This window comes from Heliangelus exortis, chromosome 1, assembly GCF_036169615.1.
Source record: "Heliangelus exortis chromosome 1, bHelExo1.hap1, whole genome shotgun sequence".
In the NCBI taxonomy this organism is placed as follows: Eukaryota; Metazoa; Chordata; class Aves; order Apodiformes; family Trochilidae; genus Heliangelus; species Heliangelus exortis.
The window spans coordinates 79,036,592-79,059,313 of NC_092422.1; the positions used below are offsets into that span (position 1 = coordinate 79,036,592).

General features: G+C 40.6%; 2 long non-coding RNA genes across 2 annotated transcripts; one reads left to right on the plus strand and one right to left on the minus strand.

Moving 5' to 3' along the window:
• Window positions 1-2,751: 2,751 nt before the first annotated feature.
• LOC139799001 (uncharacterized) lies at window positions 2,752-3,955 on the minus strand. Its single transcript, XR_011727055.1, has 2 exons — window positions 3,851-3,955; window positions 2,752-3,194 (listed from the first exon to the last, which is right to left on the minus strand). It is a non-coding gene; the product is annotated as an uncharacterized lncRNA (long non-coding RNA).
• Window positions 3,956-4,050: 95 nt separating this feature from the next.
• Window positions 4,051-8,793, plus strand: LOC139798994 (uncharacterized). Its single transcript, XR_011727052.1, has 2 exons — window positions 4,051-4,726; window positions 8,525-8,793. It is a non-coding gene; the product is annotated as an uncharacterized lncRNA (long non-coding RNA).
• The last annotated feature ends 13,929 nt before the right edge of the window (window positions 8,794-22,722 follow it).

Here is a 22,722-nt window from a genome sequence, read left to right on the forward strand (position 1 = left end):
ATATTGTTTTCTGAAGTTCTGGAGGTTTATCAAACTATGTAGCTTCCTATGTAGGGCTGTGTATAGTTGTTTCAAACTCATCTGTCTCAACAAATGAATGTTTATTGTGTTTTAAAATTAAGTGAAAATTGGGCTTTTTTTTTGCAGAGATGCCTATAAGCCTCTTGTTTTTTTGCCAAACGGTCCACACAGTGTATTTATGTACAACATTCTTCCCATACATTCAAGAGGCAGTTCCTGAAGGGAAAAAATAATCCAAGTCTTCTGCAGTTGTGCATTTCTTGACTGCCACTTGGGACAGCACCTTATAAAATCATGTATGTGCTAACAAATAGCAAAGGCAGGCATGCTGGTTTCACATTGATCTGAGCCTGGAGTGTTTATCACTGTCTGGCACGTTTCTTTTCTTGCTTTGCCCATAATTTCCTACAGTCACAGGCAACACCTATAGGAAATAGACTAGCCATAGGATGGAAAGATCACAGTCACCTCAGCCATTCATTACTGCCTGTCATATCAGAAAAACTGAGGTTATGACAGTCTTTCCTCCTTAATCAGCTGGAAGAGAAGGGTCCTTGCAGGCAGGTGAAATGCCACTTACTTTCCTCTTAAAAAATGAAATGATTTTGAGCAGTGCCAAGTCATTAAAGATTTTGCAGTCTTGTGGAAAGGCTGTAAGAGGCCACTCTGTTCCTGACACAAGCTGGGTGAGTTTAGAGGCCAGATCCTCAGTGGGTGCAAACTGGCACCATTCAGCTGACATCAGAAGAGGGATGGAGCTGCTGATACACACCAAGGAGGCTTAGAGAATAAGGCTAAACCAGAGGGCCTGCAGTGCTGCAATTACTGTTTTACTTTCTCAGATATAATTCCAGTAACTTCAATTGATGCATTTTTCCTGTTCTGCTAGTGAGTGTATAATCTGTCAGAATATGACTTTGCCCACTGCAGTACAGTGTATGAAGTCCCTATCTTTCTGCCCAGCCTGCCTGCTAAGATGGGCACAGTGAAGACATGCTCTGAATGCATCTAGGCTCACATGTAAATCATGTCTGGAATTCTACAGTGATTCGCCTTCTTTCTTTCTCCTTTCTTTTCTTCCCTTTCTTCCATTTTCTTTGTCTAATCACAAGCCACAGAAGCTTTTTATGGCTTGTTTTGATACCTGGAAGTACTATGAAGCTGCTGCTCACGATGCAGTTTGGGTTGAGCCTGGCTTGTGGGGACAGGATGAAAGAAGTAATCTAAATAGAAGTGCATGGCATCTTGGACCCAAAATTGGCTGGCTTGCCAGTCCCAATTCATCTGTCTCACACACACACACACACAAAAAAAAAAAACCCAACAAAAAACCAAACCCCTCAAAAAAAACCCAAACCAAAAATCAAACCAACAAACCAAAAAAAAAAAAAGAAATCAGAAGAAAATCCTCAGAAGAAATTCCTATCAGTTTCACAAGGGTAATTTGTTTCACTGGTTTACACTAAGGATATTATTATACTCTTTAGTCCTGACGCAGTCCTAACCTGCTCAGCTTTCTAAATAGTTATTTTAATTAATCCCCTGTCTTTCTGATTGTGAGTGCTAGGTATTTCAGTGAGATTTTGATGCAAAGCATCACTAAATTAATTAGGTTTGGCCCAGATCCACCAGATTTAATGGGGTACTTCCACATTCAAAGGTAGACAACTGTTGTGCCTCATTGAATAGGGCACTTCTCCTTTAATGAGAGGGGGCTACAGGCTTGGCCTCTGGCTGCTGTGTGGAGTTAGCAGGGGTACTTATTGCCTCATCAGACAACTTCTGCTCCTGGTAAACCATGCTGATGCTTCAGTTATATCTTGTACAGAAGTGGAATACTTTGAATGATCTTCATCTTACTTTATTCCTTCTCCGAGTCTCTGTTACTCCATATTGAAGATGCTCCCACTGAATTTGTTGTATTCTCAAAGCACAACTCAAGAACTGCTCTGGGTAAGGCCACATAATCTCTAGCTTGAAAAGTTTGATAAATGATAGCTTAGATGGGAATTCTTTAATGGTATTAATAGCTTTTTAAGGGAATTAATCCTTTCTGTTCGTGGGCCAATACTCCTTCGATTGTTCATTTGATTCTTGGCCAGTATCTTATTGTTATCTTGTACAATGAGATGAAATCTAATGCTGTATTTGGGTTGTTGCAGGATGATAGTGTATTTCATATCAACAGGCATCATTTGTCAACTTTTCATCAGTGTACAGTTAAGGGGGAAGGAGGGGCCAACATTACCAACCTGGTTTTGGTTCCTGTGGCTGTTTTAGGGTACACCAACCCACTGAATAGCTGTAGCTCTATGTCTTCCTTGGGTAAAACTCTGGCCCTGCTGGAAGTCTGAGTGTTTCCCATCCACCTCACTCAAGCCAGAATTTAATACTGTGAATTTTCATGGGCCTCTCTCACTATAAGAGGATGCTTGTGCCCAGCAGCACCTGGTGAAATATAACACAATGTTGCAAAGCTTTTTAAACAGTTGCTCTTGCAATAGTGCCTTCATATTTCACTGTGGCTGTGAGAGAAGGCACTTGAGTTTCACAGGTATATGTTACAGGTGAGGCATTATAAGAAGCTGAACTCAAAAGATGAATCACAAACCATGAGTTTTGTCATTGGGTTTAGAGGATGAAACCTGAAATGGAGTAGGTAGAATAGCAACCTACTTTGGGAATATAGTGTTAGCAAGTGTGACATAGTCCATCAATCTGAACAGCCAGTGGGGAACTTTACTGCTTTTTATTTCCTTGTGCCTCCAGTTTCCAGGTGACTGAGGTGGAGAACATCACAACTTTGGGTTGATCTTTCTGTTCAAGGCAATAATTGTGCAGTGCTTTATCTTGAGAAGACACCTCTGAAAGAATGTGACACTGAGGTCTTCCCTGACTCCTATGGTGATTCTGATTTTCCCCTGAGCCTTTAGGAATGTAGTTTGTCTTGAAAAGTGAGGTCTTTGTGCACTACTGAAGAATGTTGCTGGGACAATCCTATCTCCTCGACAAAAAGAAACAGTAGCATAATGGTACTACTGTGGAAGAGGGGTGCTGCTTGAGGGAGAGGAATAAACCCCTGGTTGCCAGAATCCTTCTACAGCAGCAGGTCTTTCCCAGCATTTCTTCCTTAGTCCAGGATGATTCTAGCAACCCTGATGCTTTTGACCGACCTAAAGCCAAAACAGAAATGCGTCTGTGTCCCCTTAATGGCACCTAAGTCTTTCCCTTGGACAGATGAATGCATGATACAAAATTCACTACTTTAGCTTTAGGCTGTGATAATGAAGCAAACACCTTGAAGACAAGGTTCAAACCAGTCTGGAGAGAGGGATTTTAAGTAATCATGGCCAAAGCTGCCAAGTTCTCTTCTCCCTTATTTTGAAATAACATTTATTCAAAAAAGTCAACATCCACCCTGAGAAGTCATTCACATAAGTACATTTAGTGGTCCTGTGCAGCATGCATCCCGTTTCTATAATAATTACAAATTTACTTGATTAACTCTTGCTTTCCAGAAGATACCCAGGCCCTGATGGTTCCCGAAGATGTCACGACTGCTCTCCCCTTCCCCAGAGCCAGGATCCTGACCTGGAAGGAGGCAGTTTCCCTGGGGCAGTGGCCAGCCAGCCCGGGGCAGGGTGGGCTCAGAAGTCCAACTCTGCCGTGTTTGAGACGACAGCCGGGGTAATGAATATATTGCAGCCTCCGGTGGGAGCCCTGCCACTGTTAAATTTGTAGCCAATTAGCCGTGTTGAACAATTCCAGCAGAGTAACACCAGTCTCTATAGACTCGGTATAAGAGAGAGAAATTAGTTTAGACAAATACCTCTTAATCCCTTGTTCTTGGCTGGTCCGGAGCGCCTACTGGTAAGTGCTAATAGCATTGGGAAATCCCCATTCCCAGTGTCAAGGGCTTAGAGGAATCAGTCTATTAAAGGGAGACATTTATTTTACATTAACTTTGATCAGCTTCTCCTGGGTGGAATCTTCTTAAACAAATAAACCGCGCTCGGGGGTACGTCGGGCTTCACACTGGGCAGCCGAAGGAGAGCGCGTCGGGGCCGTTTGCCATCAGCCGTCTGTCCGCGGTAGCAACTGCCTGGCCATGGGGGGAGAAGGAAGGGGACACCCACGCCCACCCGCGCTGTCGGGGGCAAGGAGCCGGACTCCTACCAGCCGATCCTGTCCGGGCCGTGGGGTACCGTGCGGTACCGTGGGTGAGATGCCAGACGAGAGGCAGCGGCGGAGGCGGCGGGGACGTCGGCGGCGGTTGGGCGATCTCGCGCTGCCCCCCGGCGGCCGTTAACGGCCGTGCCGCCGCCCGCTGCCCCGCGCCAGGCCCGGCTGCAGCCCGGCAGGCGAGCGGCTGGATCCTTGGCTCTGCCCCAGCGCCCTGGCCACTTGGCAAGGGCACGGATGGATGCCTCGTCCCGCCGGGGCCCCGGAGCCTTCCCCCTGCTCCCGATCGCCAGCCTGTCGCCGTCCGCGGGTCCCTGCGGCGGCTCTGAGCGGGGCGGTGAGGCGGTGAAGAGCCCAGGTCTAGTCGGCCTTCGGTTAGGGGAAGCCCGTGGCTTGGAGGGAGGGCGGGAGCCAGCCCTGCCCGGGGAGCCCGTTGTGCCCCTTAGAGAGCCGTCAGTCGAGGAAGGTCCAGGGGGCTGAGCTCAGCCCACCCGCCGAGGAGCCAAGTGGGGCAAGCAGCACGGTCAGTGGCCTTTCCCTTTCCAGTGCCAGCTGCCATACCCATTTTGAATTTAAAATGTCACTGTTTGAATGCAAGTGCATCGGTATCGCGAAAAAGCTTGTGTGAAATTACTCCATCGGTGTGCCCTGTGCTCGTGTCAGGTCGCTGGCGACTTTCCATGGCATTAAAGGATAGTATCTTGCACCTGGGGCTGCCTTGAGGAACAAGAGTGTATTTTTAAGCTTCATCCTCCCCATGTACTCTAGATGTAATTTGCCAAATGATACTGATGTATAAATAAGTTATCCATATAATGAGAGATGAAAATTGCATGGGAAGCTTCCCCTGGCCACAATTATTAGGCCCTTGTAACATTGTAACATCACTTATGTTCTCCAGAAGCTTCTGGGACTGAGTGGAAATTGCACTGGCACATGTAAAGTAACTTAGGAGTTGACCAGCAATTTCAGCTCACAGAGTGGCATGCAGGGGAAAAAAATAACGTATTGCTCCTACATACTAATTATTTGCATGCACTGGGTCTTGGTCCATAATTGGAATGTGAGCAATCTGTACATATAAAATGTAGCAATTTCTGTACTTATGCACGTAGCTGTTATCTAAAAATTACATAGCTTACTGTGTTAACTTTATGACTGCCTCCTGGCATTGCTTGGACGTGCGGTACTTGCAGAAAGCACCTGCTGGGTTTCTGAATGCATCAGGTACATCCTAGCATTTCTATGACTTCAGAAGGATGTTAATAGCATGACAGTAGCACAGCAGGCCTCATGGAAGAGCAATGGGGAGGGAGGATGAGCAGTGATGGTTACATTAGGGCCACTTTGTGAGAGCCTGAAATAATTTTACAGATGAAATACCCACATATTAAGCAAGGATGTGAAGGTGGAATGGATGAAAGTTGGTTTTCTAAGTGGCCAGCTTGCAAGTACCTGATTATTTTTCACCTGTAATTAGCAAACGGGGCCTCAAGTTTGTGCTTACATGTGCCATGATCTTCTAAGCTACAGCTTGGTTATTTGTGTAGACTCTTGATCTGGTCACCTTTTTTGTCCCCCTTGGTGTATATCCATGGGGTTAGCATACCTTATGCTGTGGTTGCAGCTACATTGTTAGGAGGTAATACCCATAAGGTGCCTCTGCTCTTGCTCTGAGGGAGACAGGGTACTGCAGGGACAGAACTTAGCCATGTGTCATGTGTAGTTCTCTAATGAACTACTCTCACCTTTGAGTGAAAGAATATTTCATGGGAAAATACTCAGCTGCATGGTGCTTGGCTCAACAGTGGTAGCAAATGCGATGACTACTGGAGATATCTTGACTGTGGCAAAGAAACCCAATGGCTAAAGTTAAGGCAAAAAAAAAATTCTCATTGGAAATAGGATGTGGGTGTGAAACATTTAATTAACTATTCAGACAGATTGCCAAGAGTTACAGCAATTTTTTCCCCATTGCTTTTAAGTTTTTAAATGAAGACTGTGTGTATTTGAGGAGGATATACTCTAATCCAAATGTAAATTGTTGGGATCAATGCAAGAATTAGTGAATGAACTTCTCTGGCCCTTGCTATGCTGCATGTCAGACTAGATGATGCTAACAATCACTTCTGGCCATAAAAATGTATGAGGAGCAGAAAATTATAAGTTTGAGAAGAATAAAATTATATGAAATTAATGCCATAACAGAAATATTTTGCAACATAAACTCTTTAACTTCTGCTGCATTATTTTACATTCCAGTGAAACCAACAAAGATTTGTAGCTTTTCACATTAAAAACAACAGCTGAGAAACTTAAAAAGACAAAATTAATGTAGGTCAAAACTGAGGGAAGTGACTCAATAAAAGGTCTGTCTGTCAGTGTTAGTTTGCTGATCAGTTTTTCTATGGAGAAACAAGTTCCTGCAGCCTTTTACTTGTCTCACTCAGTTTTTAGAAATTCTCCCATTTCAGACACAATATGATTGAACAGGTGTTCCTCTTTTCATAGGTGACTGGTATTTGTACTTATCTCTCTCAGACAACTATCAGCTAACTCAAAGCAGGCTTTCAAAAGCTCTCCATGTTGGCCCAGTGGTCCTGGGAACAAATCTTTGACTTCAAGGGAAAGACAGGTGGCTCCTATGACTTTGAGTGTGTTTGGCATGTTCAAAAATTTCTGGAATTGAATGGGAGGTGGAGTCTAGGGCAAATGCAATTCCCATGTGACCAGCTAAACTGCTGCTTTCATGTAATATAAGTTCATGGAGCAATGAGTGTACATTGGAATGAGTAAAACTATTTGTGAACCATGTTTCTACTTACTGGATTTTTTTTTAGAATTGTCCAAGAAAGGAATAGAAATGAAAGCTGATTTCATAGGTGTTGGAAAAGTCTGTTTTTGCTTAACAAAAAGAACATTCAAAGGCACCATATTGCTAATCTTTTTCTTGCCCTTTTCTCAAACACAATTCCTGAGGAAGAACTTGATCTGCCTGGAGCTGAATCATGTCTTGTGGTTTTGCTTTATTTTGATAGGTGAAAATTTTTAATTTGTCTGTTTCTATTTTGGATGAGATGAAAAAATAAATCCCGGTTTTGCCACATTTCTTCCCATTGTGATTTTCAAAACTTGCTTCCTAACAGAGACCTCGCTCAGGACAGGTCCCTGTTTGCGTGCTCTTTAACCAGAAAAAAAGGCCTGTTTTCTAAAATTCTTCCACAGTAAGAGAGACATGAAGAGAATGAGAATGTGATTCATCTGGGCCATTTTCACCTGCTACATTAGGATGAGGTATATTGTAACTCAGTGAAATTTCCCTGGGAGGGACTATAGACTGCTAGCTCAGCTGTAAACATCTGCATTGCATTTATCTGGTGCTGGCCATCCAAGAGTAACTAGGAAAAACATGTAAGAATAGAGGAGGAGAGAACCAGAGGTAGTATTTTCCAAAAACATTGGAAAAGACAAGTGCTTACAAAGCAAAAATGTGGGAACTAATAGAAAAGGGGAAATAGGAAAGAGGAGGAAGAAGGAATATACAGAGGGAAAAAAAATAAAGGATTTAGCTTTTCCTCTTTCCTGGGGCCAAGATGGAGAAAACCAACCTGACTGTGTTTTCTTGTAACTGAACTAGTTGAGGTCTGGCCAAAAGAGGAAGGGGGCCACTTGTTTTCAACTGAATATAACCCAGTGGTAGGGCTTGGAAAATGGGTGAGTGTTGAAATCTTTTTAAGATGTCAGTTTTCCTGAGCTGAGTGCCTTTGATACTGCTCTAACACACTCTAATGTAACAGACACTTAGATCTGAGTGTCCAGCTTGCTATATATTCCACTTTACTGTGTGTTTCTCTAGTAACCAGCCTATGCCTCTGTACAGCTGGTGGGAAGAGTACAAGAAGAGGTGGCAAGTTTGGACACTTGTCTCCCAACACAGAGAAATAACTACCCCCCCCTCACCACCTCCCAATTCAAACCCAAGCTGCACCCTTGCTGATCTACACACAGCAGCCCCAAACTCAGGGGCAGTTGGCACACCTGCTCTGGTTTGCTTGTGATAGTACCAAGAACATTCCTGACACCAGAGCTCAATTGTGCTGTTAAATTTAGAAAATGATTCCTGGCCCACTTTTGACCTGGGATTACTAACATTCTCTCTTTTTAGACTCTTTCTCTGTTTTCAGGTCCAAGTGCCCTTTAACCATTAATCAACTGAGAATATTTTCTCTCCCAATTTTTCTGAGATCTGCAAATGTCGTCTGTGTCTAAGTGTTTTTTTGCAGGTTGCTGTAACAACTGTGCTTTCTTTTCTGTTTCACAGACTTTCAAATGTCCCCAGAACCAGAACAAATTCCTCAGCCTTGGAAGCACCCCTTTGTTTGGACTGTCACACATATTGTCAGTGCGTGGCTATTGACTCAACATCTCAGTGGACAAAAGGACCATCCTGGCTTCTTACACTTGCCTTTAAATGAAAGTTGTCAATTAGGCCCTTCAGTTTCAAAGAAGTTTAAGCTGATCAAACAATCTGGCACCTATTCACTCATACAAAGGGGAAGAAATCAGAAGAAGTAAATATTGCATATTGAATCTCCTTGTCTATGAAATCCAAACAGTCGCCAAAATCTGCTAGTTGTTTCCACATCTCATACACTGTCTAAAATCTTAATTTCAGGGGCTAAAGTGTGTATTCTTGCCACCATTGTCTCAGCTGCAGTTGAACACTGCGCTGACTTTCAATTTGCATTTTTTCTTCCTTTACTTGTTCCTTGACCCTGGGTCTGTCAAAATTTCTTTATCTACTACTCTGACTGTATAGACCAGCTCTTTGAATGTCTCCTTTAACTTCTCTTGTTCTATTTATTTCATTTTCTGTAATTTTTACTATCACATCTTCAACCAAATGGACATCTTTGTCTTCTTATCATAGCCCCTTTAACCTCTTACTGCACTCTTAAATCCAGAGTTGTGGATAACCATAGAAAGATTTTGACTGTATTTAGCTGGGAACTTTGTGCCTTTTTTACATTTTAACCAGCACATGGAATACCAAGTCCATGCAGGCCAAGACGTTTTTTGTGCATAGGGGGAGGTCCCTAGATTTTACCAGCCTGATCCAAATATCCAGAGGCTGCTGGTGGTACAAGGGGAAGCCTAGGTATGCACAAGAAGCATTGCTGAAAACTGTCGGAGTGACTGGGAAACTAGGTAGGGCCAAGGTGGTCAAGAAAGTATCCTGGCTTTAGGTCCTGTGTTTTCTGGTGGCCTGGAACCATGTCCTGAAAAGATAGGCAATGAGTTATTTCTCATTCATCTCTCTAGGGACATCCTCTAAGATTCTGAAAGACCATTTTCCAAGTCTTCATCCTGATGGGTTTTCAGCTGAGCCTTGTACCTTCATGTCCTACAGCTCAGCAAATGTCCTGACTCCCAAGTTAGATCTGTTCTTTTGCATGTGGCTGTCTGTCTGTCCTGCTGAGGAACTTGCACAGCTCTACCACCTTATTAAACTGCATGGGAGGACATACCAGCCTAGGTAAGCTCTGACTTTGAAGCAGAAAAACTCATATAATAGGCCAGCATTTTTATTAATCAAAACAGTTTTTGGCATGCAAATGCACTGTTTTGTTGATATTCTTTCTTGGAAAAGTCAGATCTACTTGAATATGGGCAGTGGTTCAGACATTGATGCGCTGGTGGAGTGCCTAATGTCCTAGTGCCTAATGTCGTGTAGCCCTGAATGTCCTAGATTCCTCTCTTTCTCTCAAAATTTTCTTGAATTCTTCCTTATGTTCTTCTTTGGCCTACAAAGTATTAGCCAAGCCCATAAATGGGCTGTACTTCTCACTTTTTTTTTTTTTTTTGAAAAAGGTAAAAAAAAAGTATTGTGAGAATAAAGTAGATTAACATCTTTTCTCTGTGGTGTGGAATACAGTGCATCTTTTTAGCCAAACCTATTTGATGGCAGTTCCAATAATCTGCCTTGTGAATATTTTCTTGTAAAAATACTAGATCATATTCTTCTTAAAACAGTGTAATGACTCTCCCTAGTCTGTTATGAAATCCATGAACTTTTCAGTCAAATTTCCGGTTACTCAGGCAGCAAAGGTTCCAATCTACAGCCCTTCTGAGTCCTACTTCGACAATTTCTGAAAGGGCCTCTGTGTCTTGTGTGCCCTCCCCGGAGTGGCTGAACAGCTGTGGCTCCCTCTGGAGGCTCCACCTTGCCCAACAACCTCTCACAAACAAAGGCAGCCTAAACGCTTCAGGGGAAAGGTCAAGGAACTCTGTGTCTAGGCTGTCTAAATAAATCTGCATTTTTCATCCCCGATATAAGTAAAAAAAGCAAAAAACAAACCCGAAAAAAAGTAGTTGAAGCCTTAAATCGAGAAGGTAGTTAGTTTTTCTCTTAAAATTGCTGTCTTTTAAATGTTTTTGAGCACTTTTAAATGCAGAGGTGCCTGACCCTTTACTGCTGGATTCACTATGTCATGTTGTTGGGCTTTTCAGCTCTTAATTGTGTGAAAGTGTGTGTCGTTTTGTGTAAATTTTGAATCTTCCATGCTTAATTTTTGTGAAATTTTCTTGCACTATAATAAAGGGGATGTGTGTGTGTGTGCCATATAGAAGCACCTCAGGTATCTCTTCTTTCTTGCTCCCTATTTCTTCTACTTTTGCTAATTTCCTCTTTTATTCATTTCATCTCATCTCTTGGTAAACAATCCAATTCTGTTCCATTTTGTTACATTCTGAGGTTTTCTCTGGCCCTAATTATTCTCATCACTCATTGCTGAACTCTTCTTCTATCTGCTATATCCTTTTTTGACATTTTAGGTGCAAATTGTTGCAAGTGCAATTTAGATCACTTAGATGTCCAAGTCCCTGACTTATGGATGCAATCAAGGACTCAGACATCTAAGTAACTAGATTGCAGACACAAATAATTACGTTGCAAAATGTGCCTGCAAGTTTTGTGCCCATGAGAAATGGTTAAAGCAAGGCTAAAGATGGGACTCTCAATCAGAAGCAAAATATCCCCATCACTTAAAATTAAAAAAGGACTTCTATCTCAAGGTAGTAAAGCAGAAAAAAAATATCTGTTTAAAGTCTTCCTATATAGAGTTAAATGTGTAATAATGAGAAACCATAATCATCCAGAAAGGCAGGGAACAGCACGATAAAGTCTGAGGACCTTAATGGGAAACATGAGCACAGTGTGTATTGACTGCTTATTATTTACATGAGATTTGAGATTATGTCCTTTGTAGCACTGAAATATTTCTCCAATTTATTTGTCTGTGTCCACAATCCAACATTTTAGAAAACTCAGTTTAACACTATCAAAACATATTTTATCTTCCCTTCTCATTCTGAATTAAATACTTTTCTAGGACGAGGTTGCAAAACTTAGGTCTTGTTTGATGGTACTGGTGGAAGAGCTGAAGTAAGAATGGAATTTTTTTAAGAAACAGAAATACTTGAACTAGAACTGTATTTGTTTGTTTTTCTTTATTGCTTGAAAAAAAATCTTCATTGTCAGTTGAAAAAATATATCTCTTCTTTCAAATGTATGAAGAGAATTCTCAGTGTTTTTTTCTGCTCTTTCTTCTGAAAGGAAAGAAATATATTTTTGTTTTTGAAAACCCAAGATTTATAATATTCAAAATTAATGAAATACTCAATGATGGAAAAAATTATGTTCTGTTTCTTTTCACTAAACTTTCTTATAACAACAACATTGAAAAAGAAAACAAAAGATACTTAATAAGTAGCAATATATAAATAGCTAAAATATGAACTGGGTATAATCTAGAATTAGATGTAGTGGTAAACTTCAGTTAGGTAGGCTTCAATTCTAATTCACAAACACACATATATTTCAAAATATTCTGGATCTGTATTGCTACCTCTCCTATGGGCTGTGAGCAGTGGAAAGGGAGAGAAAAGCTGGCAGGATGAATGGATATTAATATCTGGGTGATTTTAGCCAGATTTTTCTCTTGTCATCCCAAATTCTATTGTAATTTCTGGTGCATTTCCACCCTGTGTCTGCTGCAGTCCCAATATCTGTGCCTCCTTTGCTCTTCTAGTCAACATTCCCAACTAGTGGCTTTTTATCATCCTATGAAACTGAGATTGGTTAGATATTTTTGCCAAACCTTAGTATGGACAACAACAAAAAAGTCAATTTCCAGTACAAAATAAACTCTAAATCTCACCAAGCCTGCCTATAGTACAAGACATTCTTTTTCATAAAGGAAGATTCTGTCCTCAAGAGATTTCTCACTTAACCAAATGCCGTATTATTTACTAATGGGTCCACATTTCAGAGAACCTTGAAGAATTATTTATCCTCAGCTATGCCCTCATTACTCACATAAGAAGACTTATACATGAAGGAATCACTTTAATTAGGTGGGCTATATTAAATTCCTGGAAAATAAGCATTCTATCTAGAATTGCTTAAATATTTAATCAGCTTCCAATGAGAAGTTCTGTTTGGGTAGGCACCCATCTTCTTTTTGTTGAAGACAATAAGAAAACTCCAAGTAATTTCAAAGGAAGAAAGCACAAACTCAGAGTAAAAGTGTGGGATTTATTAAAATAAAGCAAATGAGCTCACAGGAAAGAAGAAAAATTGCACAGGCATTTTTTTCAGTGCACTTCTAGAGAATAATATCTCTCTGGAATTAAGCTTAGTCAGGCTAGCTGGTATGACTTTGAACATGGGCAGAAGGAGAAGCACCTGAGAAGCAGAAGTTGATGCAGTAAACTCCTAGACTTGCAGCTAGTGCTTGTTCTTGCTTAATCCAGCATTTCCCCCTTCTCAGAGTTCTGGTGTTTTAAGCTACCCTGCATGACTATCTAGTACTGGGGCAATGAATATAAAGCCACCTCCTTTTCCACGGGTGGAGCCAGTAGGGGAGGTGCATTATTAAAGTCACAACACCAGAACCCCAAACCCCAGTAACTTGGAACCAGCAAGAATTAGCCTTAGCAGTTGTGTCAAAGTTGAAATGGGTTCAGCAGTATGGGTGCTTCTCCTCTGCTCTGCTCCTGGTCAGATACAGTGTGGTCGCTCTGTGGCTTCAGATGCCTTGGATAATATTACACTAGGATGGTGGGCTTCAGAAACTTCTGACAGCCCATGCTGGTTTCAACAGTTAGCTGGGAGGGAGCACTTTCTCTCTTTCTTGTTGAGTTGCATGTCCTGCTGGGGACATCAGATCTGCTCCACGTGCAGCAAACATACTGTGAATAGTTTTGCACCGTTGAGAAGACGTGCTACTATAAATGCTCTTGTACCTGCACAGGTTTTCTGTGTGTTCACCTCTGCCTTGTTTGTATTACTATGGCCTTGAGGAGTCCAAACTCTGATTCAGTATCACAGTCATGGTGCACAATGATGATCTTTCGTAGCTTACAACCAAGGCAGCAGGCAAGAATTTTATGAAGCCAGTATGCTGGTTTCTGTCAGACACTGAAAGGCCTGCTATTAATATCTTTGAGACTGATACTTTCACAGGAAGACTGCAGCTCTTCTGAGACTGGGGTGTTGGAGGCTTTATGGATTGCTGATGGATAGATAGAAATTTAGTCCTTGCAAGCACAGGTTGTCAAGCAGTGTCCATGTCATCCCTTCACTACCACCCTACTCTTCCCCATCCAAGCATCTCTTTCATCGCTCTTTTTCTCCAGCAGGTATCAGACCAGCTGTTATGACCTGTCTTGTCTCCTCTACCCCCAATCAATTTTTAAAAATCAACATTGAGAGGCTGTACCTATGGTTCTGATTTGCTTGTGGAGGCTGTAGGAGTTGAGGAGCTAACAGGTTTTTGATTTCAAGTAGAATGAAGTTACTTGTAGTATCTATCATCTGCCCAGTACTTTAATGCTCTAATACAATTGGTTCCTTGATTCTCACCAGCATCAACCATGGAGACACCTTTCTTGGCAAAAACATAGTTTGTGCTAACAGCCATGGCAGAGCACAGCTCAGCTGCATTTGAGGTCTCATGCCTGACCCTATCTCCTTTCTGCTCAATTTAAAATTTTTGTCTCCTCTGCCCTTCATGAAACTATGTCAGCTCTTATCAACTCAATAGCTCTCATCAACTTTCCCTTCTAAGAATTAGGTTAGTAGTGAGTGTGGAGGTTTCCTTATATGTCTGTACTTCTGTGGACTTTCAGACCACTTGAAAAATCTCCCTCAGTTCTTGCCTCCAGGCTTCAGACCAGCCTGCCTGTATTTCAGGCAGCCTGTCATGTTGTGTCCTTAGTTCCTTCACAGGCCCTATCAGATCTGTCTCAGGGGCCACAGTCCAATTTTGCTGTTGTCTTCTCACCTCTGTTGTGCAGATCACCATCCAGAAGCCACACGTTCTGTCTCAGAAAACCTGCAATTGTTCTTGTTTATGTCCCGTCTCAATTGATGTAGTAAAAATACAGAGGCAAATACCAAATTAGTGTTAACTGGTTGACACATTAACTGGGTACAAATTTGAAGACTTTTCCCAATGGCTTCTGCTGAATTAGATTGAGAACCCTACCTACAAAGGACATATGGATTTGCTACAAACACAGCTGGGTGAAGTGGTTTCCTTGCTTGTTACATCTAGTAATTATTTTGATCAAGACTGGCCATGGCAACTTTTAAGGTCCTAGAACATTTTTTCTGTATTGATTCATGGGAATCACTCTGTCACTTTTCTTGATTTCAGTATTCCTTGTAATTGCTTTGAGACATCACGTGAAGAATGTGCATTAACACTTTCCTGTTGTTAAGCTGTCATTCTGAAACTTTGCAATACTATTGACCTGACAGGATGAGGTTGTTAGGTTATTGATGTAATGTCAATTGGATGGACTAATGCAAATTCTGATTGGCAGCTTGTTGGTCTAACACAGCCTTCTAAAGTAAATAAACATTTTGGCTTAGCTGTGCTTAAGCTTAGCTTAGCTTTTAATGACACTCTCCCTAAGTTTAGAATACTTTTACATAGCACTTCCTAAAGCTAAATTGAAGGAGTGTTTGATGACACTTTAAAATATCAGTGGCAGCAAAAACAAAACCAACACATTTCAGATAAATATTGATGTTTTTTTAAATGAACAATCGAAGAGTGAATTTTCTGTGAAACTGTAAAAAAACCCAACGAACCACACAATACTTCTGGAATTTGAAACACTGTACATTTGGTTTTGATTTAATTGATCCTCATTATATTAATTAGCAATTTTCTGGTTGCTACAGTACCATTATTGTGCTGAAGATAATGAGATGGGTCAGATTTCTTCTTTACTCTATTCATGTTGCCTATCTGAAAGAAATCAGATGTCACTCTCATCTTCAAAAAGAGAAAAGAGGAGGATCTGAGGAACTACATCCTCACCTTGATTGCTGTGTAGGTTATGAAGACTTTTTTAACATATAGGGGAAGAGAAGGCAATTAGAAGTAGTGAATATGGATTTATGAAGAGGAAGTCATGTTTGACCAACTTGATAGCCTTCTGTGATAAAATGGCTGGGACACAAGTATTAGTAGATGTTGCTCATCTTGAATTTAGCAAGGTTTTCAACACTGTCCCACAACACAGACAAAATGACAAAGTATGAAGTAGATAAGTGAACAGTGGAGTAGACTGATTTTCCTTCCTGACTCCTACTCATGCAGAGACAACTTGTGTCTTTAAGCCATGGCTTCTGTTGGCTGGAGAGGTCATGAGGCATCTGGCAGTCTGTAAATGTGAATAGTCCTGGGAGACTATTCACAGGGGTAGGAGCTCTCTTGGATGATACAGAAGGCATTGGTAAACCAATGAACAAGAAGCTTGTGTTGCTGGGTATTTTGGAGGCACAATTCTCCTTAAATGTCCGTAGTTCAGGGCACCTGTTCATCCATATTCCTGTGTATCAGCTGTGATCATCTCTGTTTTCACAGTACTTTCAGATGAGGTCATGCATGACAGATATTTCACTTTAACATGCATTTCTGTCTTCTGTGTGCTAGTGGTAAACATTAAGGATTAAATTGTTTTGATGTCAAACAGCAGAAGAATTAATTTAACTCAGCTATTTTCTTGTATCATTATCTAAGCTCAAAAGCTGGATCAGAAAATTTTGCAAGTTGACATCTCAAATGCAGTTTTCTTTTTCACTACAAGTTATTTTGATAACATTTTAAAGACACAGCCAACAGACTCACCCAAGAAAAACATGATGTGAGGTTTGACTTCTTGTGACACTCTATTCCTTGATTCCAGCTATCTATAACCTAGCACATGCTTTCTACATACACAGCCTAGGAACAAAAGTGTAGAATAAGTCAGAATAATTTTGTCCTAGAAATGTGCATATTTGCCTTTGACCATAAAATAGATGAGAATAGAATCTACATTGTAGGCTTCTAAAATTCATGGAGGTAATTTTCTTTATCTGTAATTTTCCTTTAAATGGATATTCCTCCCTAAGGGAGAAAGATTTTTCCATGTTTTTTGTTCTTCCAAATGGCTTGAAAAAATTCACTGTATTTTTCCATGCATTTCAAAGACAGTAAATATTTGCAACAACCTTTGGAAAAACAGGTGGGATTATAATGGACATGTAGTTAAGGTGTGGGCAGGACTAAGTGGAAAGCAGTGTTAGAACTATTTCTCCAAAATAAAAATGGAATTCCATGTGCAAACACTTATTTAACACATCTCAGAAGAATTTGGATTATATTAATTATTTTAATGTTGTAACTGTACTGTTTGCTTAATTATTTAAAATAAAATTTCATTGTGTACCCTATCAAAAAAATTTCCCATAATGCCATGGAATTTTTGTTTTGTTTTGGTTTTGTTTACATATTGAAGAGGCAGGATACCTAAGAGCCTGGGGTCTTCGAAAAGCACAGGACCTCTTGAGTCCTCATTTCCTCATCTCTCTTTGAAATGTGAATATTTTTGCTTGTAGTCCTCCTCCTTTCCCTCCCTCTTCTCTCTGCTGTTTAATATTTGCAAAATTTTCAAGGTCTGCTTTTCTTCTAACTGCTCACACTACTTGTCCTGTCCTGCTTACCACTTCATGGTATTGATTGCTGACCTGGCAACTCACCAGACTCCTAGATCCTTGCCCACCATTTTGCTGTGCAAGGACAAAGTCATATGCCAGCTTTCCTACTTCCTGCTCTGCACAGGTTTTGTGGTTATTCAGATGACCATGAACGTTTCATAAAAATCTATTGGGACATGAAGACTTCATAAACATTGCTGCTTTCACAAATAATGGTATTTGGCAAATGTCTTTAAAGGGCCCATGAACTAAATTCTCCTTTTATTTAAAGCTTCAGGGACAACTTGAACTTTTGTAATGACCCTTCCTCAGAAGTTAAAAGAAATACCTTCAATGTTTAAATAATTTCAGTCTGTCTTGTACTCAGTTTTTGAATGGAAATTTATGAAGGGCTTCTCATGGAGCCCTTATTCTCATAGAGTAGGTGGCACTTTACAGTAACACCTGAAAATCTATATTTTCCTGAGTTGAAGTCCGAGCATGTGAGACACTGCTGTGGTTGCTAGCTGTTTTTATGAGCAATTGCTAAGCTTTAAAAATCTGGTCCTATTCAGCCAAGCTGTGAGGCTCTGTGCTGGATTCCTCTTCCCTTCAGTTAGCCACCGATCTACCTCAGACTCCCATTTTTTTTTTCAAGAGGGAAACAACATGAAGAGCGGCTAACCCTGCTATCATCTAAAGTCCCTTTGTAGGATCTTCTTTTCTCTGCTGATGGTATGAAGACAATGGTGTCCATGTGCCTAACCTGGGAAGCTCCATAAAGTGGGATGAGTTTTTGACCTCTAAAATAATTTGGTATTTTTGTGCCTGGCTATATAAAGAAGAAGACAATGAAAAGGCTACCTCACTCTTTTACTTTACTCAGCCCCAAAGGTGCTGTATTGCATGCAGGACATGTCTGGACACTCCTGTAACCATTACACCCCTCTGGGTTTGACCTCCTTGTGTTAAGACTTCCTTCATCCATAACGTGGCTTGCTGGTGCCCTCAATTGCCTATCTGCAATTTTACAGAATAGAGGAGTGCTAAGATTACTCCTTCTGCTTCTCTTCCTGCTGCTGGCAGGTATCTTCTCCAGTGGTTTCCTCATTTTTAGGAGGTTCCAGGCAGGTGCTGCAACTTCTCCCTTCTGTAGGGACCCTCTCCGATAATAACTCACATCTGGCGGAGGGATTTTTGGTGGAGAAACATTTAAAATGTTGATCCTGCTATTTGGTTTAGGTATGAAGGAGTCCCTGATCTGACTGGAGCTATTGTAAGCCTTCAGTTTCTCCTTTTGTTGTTTTAAAAAAGCAATTGAGTGGTGGAATATGGGTGCCTTCATATCTGGGCAATGGCAGAGCAGAATTTCATATTAGACCAAGAACCAAAATTACACCTCTGCTGTGTGTCAGTCCTGTTTTGGCTCTAGTTTTCTAGCTCTTCACTGCATCAGACCCTTATTAATGAATGTATTTCGAAAAAAAACCCCACCAAATCAGTTCTTCTTTGTTTGCTTGTGTTGGAAAAGGTAGGGCTTATGGTTTTTGCTGTGAGTCAGGTAGAGGTCTTGCTATTTTAAACACCACTAGGTTGAATTAACACTACAAAGGAAGGGTTTTGTGTCTGATGTACTTATGATGAACTAATTTCTGCTGCACAGAAACTATATTGCCTGAAATGTTTTTGTTTAAATAGAATAATATTTTAATCCTGTGCTTTGAGTCCTTTTAAAGCTTATTCTATTTTTTCTCATATTATCCCAATAACAGTTCAATTAAGAATGGTTAAAAATCAAGATATTTATTTTAATTGCATGCTTATCTTGTGAGGGTATATTGCAGTAAATAAGGAACATTTGAACAAAAAAACCCCTAACATTGCAACATGTCTTGTCACATTATACTTCCCCTACACCTGATTTCAAATGTAAATTGCACAGCATTTAGCTCTAATGAAAATACTCTAGTGAAGGAAATTGTTAAGATTTTCTGGTGCTCCCCTAGGGGTAATATTAAAACCTCCATTACTAACATCTCACTCTGAGAAGACAAAATGTGCACTGAGAATACAAAAGCTCTGTTGGCATCTAAATGTGTGCCAATTAATTCGCAGTTACAGACCTGCAGATCTGTATGGAGATGTAAAAATAGGACCTGGGAAAGCTATTTAGATCCCTATATAACAGGGCTCCTTGACCCTGGATTTCTAGTGTTAGTTTAATCATGGCATTCTGCTTTCTATTTATTTATATAGTTCCCTCAATGAACAAATTAATAATTATACAGCACATTGACAAACATGTTGAGTAATATTTTCCAGATTTTAAATTAATTTAATTCAAGGGCCACTTCATTTACAGGATTCATAGGCACATCAAGGAGTAGCTTTTGCTTCATTGCTATTCAGATTACACCAAGATTTTTCATCATTTTTCTCTCTTGTTTTTATCTCACTCCCCTCCCTTCACCAAGGAAGACAATTTAACTTGCTATTCCAAATAGGCTGTTACTTTCAGGCAGGTGGAAGACAGGTAAGTGATAGACAAATAGAAAGGTAGGTAAATGCACGGGTGACATATTTTTAGAGAGATAATAATTTTTATTATGAAAAAAAGGAAAACAATTAGGTAGCGCTAACACCTCATCTTTATTTTCCCATTACTTCCAATTTTCAATCTATCTCCTTTTGTTTTTCACCTACAATTTCCTTTGAAAATTATTTTAATTTCAAGTCTGTCTTGTGACTGTGGAGGAGTGTTTTTGTTTTGAACATCAACTCAGTCATACAGAAGTGCCACGCTCTGTACTGTTTGTCAACAGAGATGTGATATTAGGGCTAGTAACTGGCTCGAACTGTAGTATTTGAATTTAGAAATTTATGTCCTATGGCAGGTGAGTCAAACTGCTTCTAGTGAAGACTGTGTCATTTGAGCATGGGGATGGAGATGGTCATCAATCTTAAAAAACACTCCCCTCCCTTTCTCTAACATTGCCAAGTAAAAGCATTTTCAGAGAGCAGTGCTGCTTTTATTTACTAGTCTCCTCTTTCTGTTTCCTATTTCATTATTCTTTTTGAGGAGACAGGATGAATGAGTATGAGAAAAAGACTTTTTTTCTTAAAAGGTGGCAGAGGGGGTTTATTAGTGAGTACATGGCAGGGTACTCTGATGGAATATAAAAAATCCGAGAGACATCTAGAAATTCCCCACTCTTATGTGGAACTGCAACACTGGGGAGATTAGTAACCCTCATTACATTTTTTTTACCTCACACAATCTGAGTTTCCATTTATTTAGTTACAACAGCAACTCCCAATATGCTTGCACTTCTAGATGTATGCTCAGTTATACAATGAGACCCTTGCAAGCCCTTTTCATTCCCTTTCTCATATCACCTATTTTGTACCAAAAAAATCCCTTCCTTGGCAAAATAGATTGCCAGTCCCAGGAGCCACTCCACTCAGTCAGTAGAGCAATAGGCAGAGCCTGAGCTACTATGTCCTACACTGCCATGTCCCTCTGTCCATCTGCTTCCTGTGGCAGCAGTGTTTCCTCAGAAATACTGTATTTAGGTTGGGTACCTTGACCTTCGTTCCTGGGCTGAGCACCACTACACCTGGGTTAATTGCAGGGTGAATATGAAATAGTTCCGTGTGTCCACAGATACTCAGCCCTCTTTGAAACAGGGAAAATTTGATCAGCTGTGTTTGATCTCCTGCTCTTGGGTAACTAGACCTGGCAACAGGCATAGCAGAGCCTGTTCATGCCTCAGAGGCATGAAGTCCAACTAAAACCAATGGGAACTGGGTCATAAAAGGTCTGGAGGAAGGGTGCTGTATAGTTAGATTTAACTTCAAAGATGTAGCTGGATAGTGACATAGAGGCCAATGACTGGGGTTCATCTTGCTTCAGCTTCCTGGGGGGACTCAAACATATGTGCATGGCTGTCTAGAAGTGAGTGAAGTGCCCTGGTGTGCATACTGGAGGTCTAGGACCTAATTCAGCTGACTAAACATATGTCCTGAGAACTGGTCCAGCCTCTCTAGGTTGTTGAAGACCTCTGCATGAGGCTGACACCTATGGCAGAGGCCTTAGAGTGATGTATTTCCTTCAGGAGGTGGAGGCCAAGCAGCGCATGCTAAGGTACCCCTACTACCTGCTTTTGATGAACTGCATCTGGACACCACTGACTGTCTGGACACCAACTGCATTGACTGTACCAGGAACTAAGACACCTCACTGACCTATAGAGTCCTACATCCTGTGCCTAAAATAAGGTTTTATTGCTGGTGATGAAGCCCACCCTAAATATCTACTGGTAGGCAGAATTAGCAAGGTGAAGGTCATCTAGGGACACTAACAATGAGAAAACAAAACTTTAATGAAGACAAGTGGATCAGGTCTTCTACCCCTGTCTCTACTGAAAGCTAGATTCAGAGATGACAATTCTTCAGATGGTATAGATTTTCCTGGAGAGGAGCATTTTCTCAGAAACCATTTCAGGAGAGATTAGAGGGACTGGGAGTGAACTGTATAGTGATATTTGAACCAAATGTTTATTCCTAATTTGTGTGAGGTCACTTGAAAGGCGGAATAACAGGAGTTGGCAACATGCAAGATAGGTATTATGGAGATAAAAGAGGGCTGTGGAGAAAATTGAGAAATAATTTTTATACCTTTAACAAATACTGCATTTAGGAAACTTGTGAGTTATCAATGGATTGTAAGCTGCTTCTCAGAAACAAATAGGAAGTCGCTGTGCTGCCTGTAAGACATTAGCAGTCTCTCACTCTTACGTCTCAACAACTTTTCACAGGTAAAATCACTTTAGCTGGCATGATTATCACTGTTCACTGCTGTATTCAGCATGCTGCTGAAATGTGATAATGAGTGATGTCTTTTTTCCATCACTTCAATACAGGTATGCAATTTATTCTGCCAGTAAACACTATTATAATGTAAAATTTATAATACAATATCTTTCAATGCCAGTCAGAATGATGGTTTGAAGGAACTCAAATGTCTCTGTTATGTATCAGAGCAAACAAACCCTACATTAACAACAAAGTTTTTTACTTGGCAAAATGGTGTGGCTGCCTTGCTTTGCTGCCTGGTATGCATATAGTAATAGCAATACTGCTTACTGTATTGCCATGGTCCCAAATTCCATCAGTCTTTATATACAACTCTCACATTGTTATAAGTACCAAAGAAAATGGCCATCACTATATCATGTATTAAGCATTTGGAGCAGTAGATTTAACTTCCAATATCACTGCAGCTCAAAACCTAGGTAAGCACAGACAATGACTCTTGATGTCATTAAGCCAGATAAACTCTCACATTACTTCTACACATTTAAGTTGACAATACAAATAAATACTTTCTGCTATGTGTATGTGTGGGGGTAGTATTCTTTCTTTCAAGAGCTTTTAGATGGTATTCCAAATAATTTCTAATAATTTAAAAGCCTTTTAAAGAA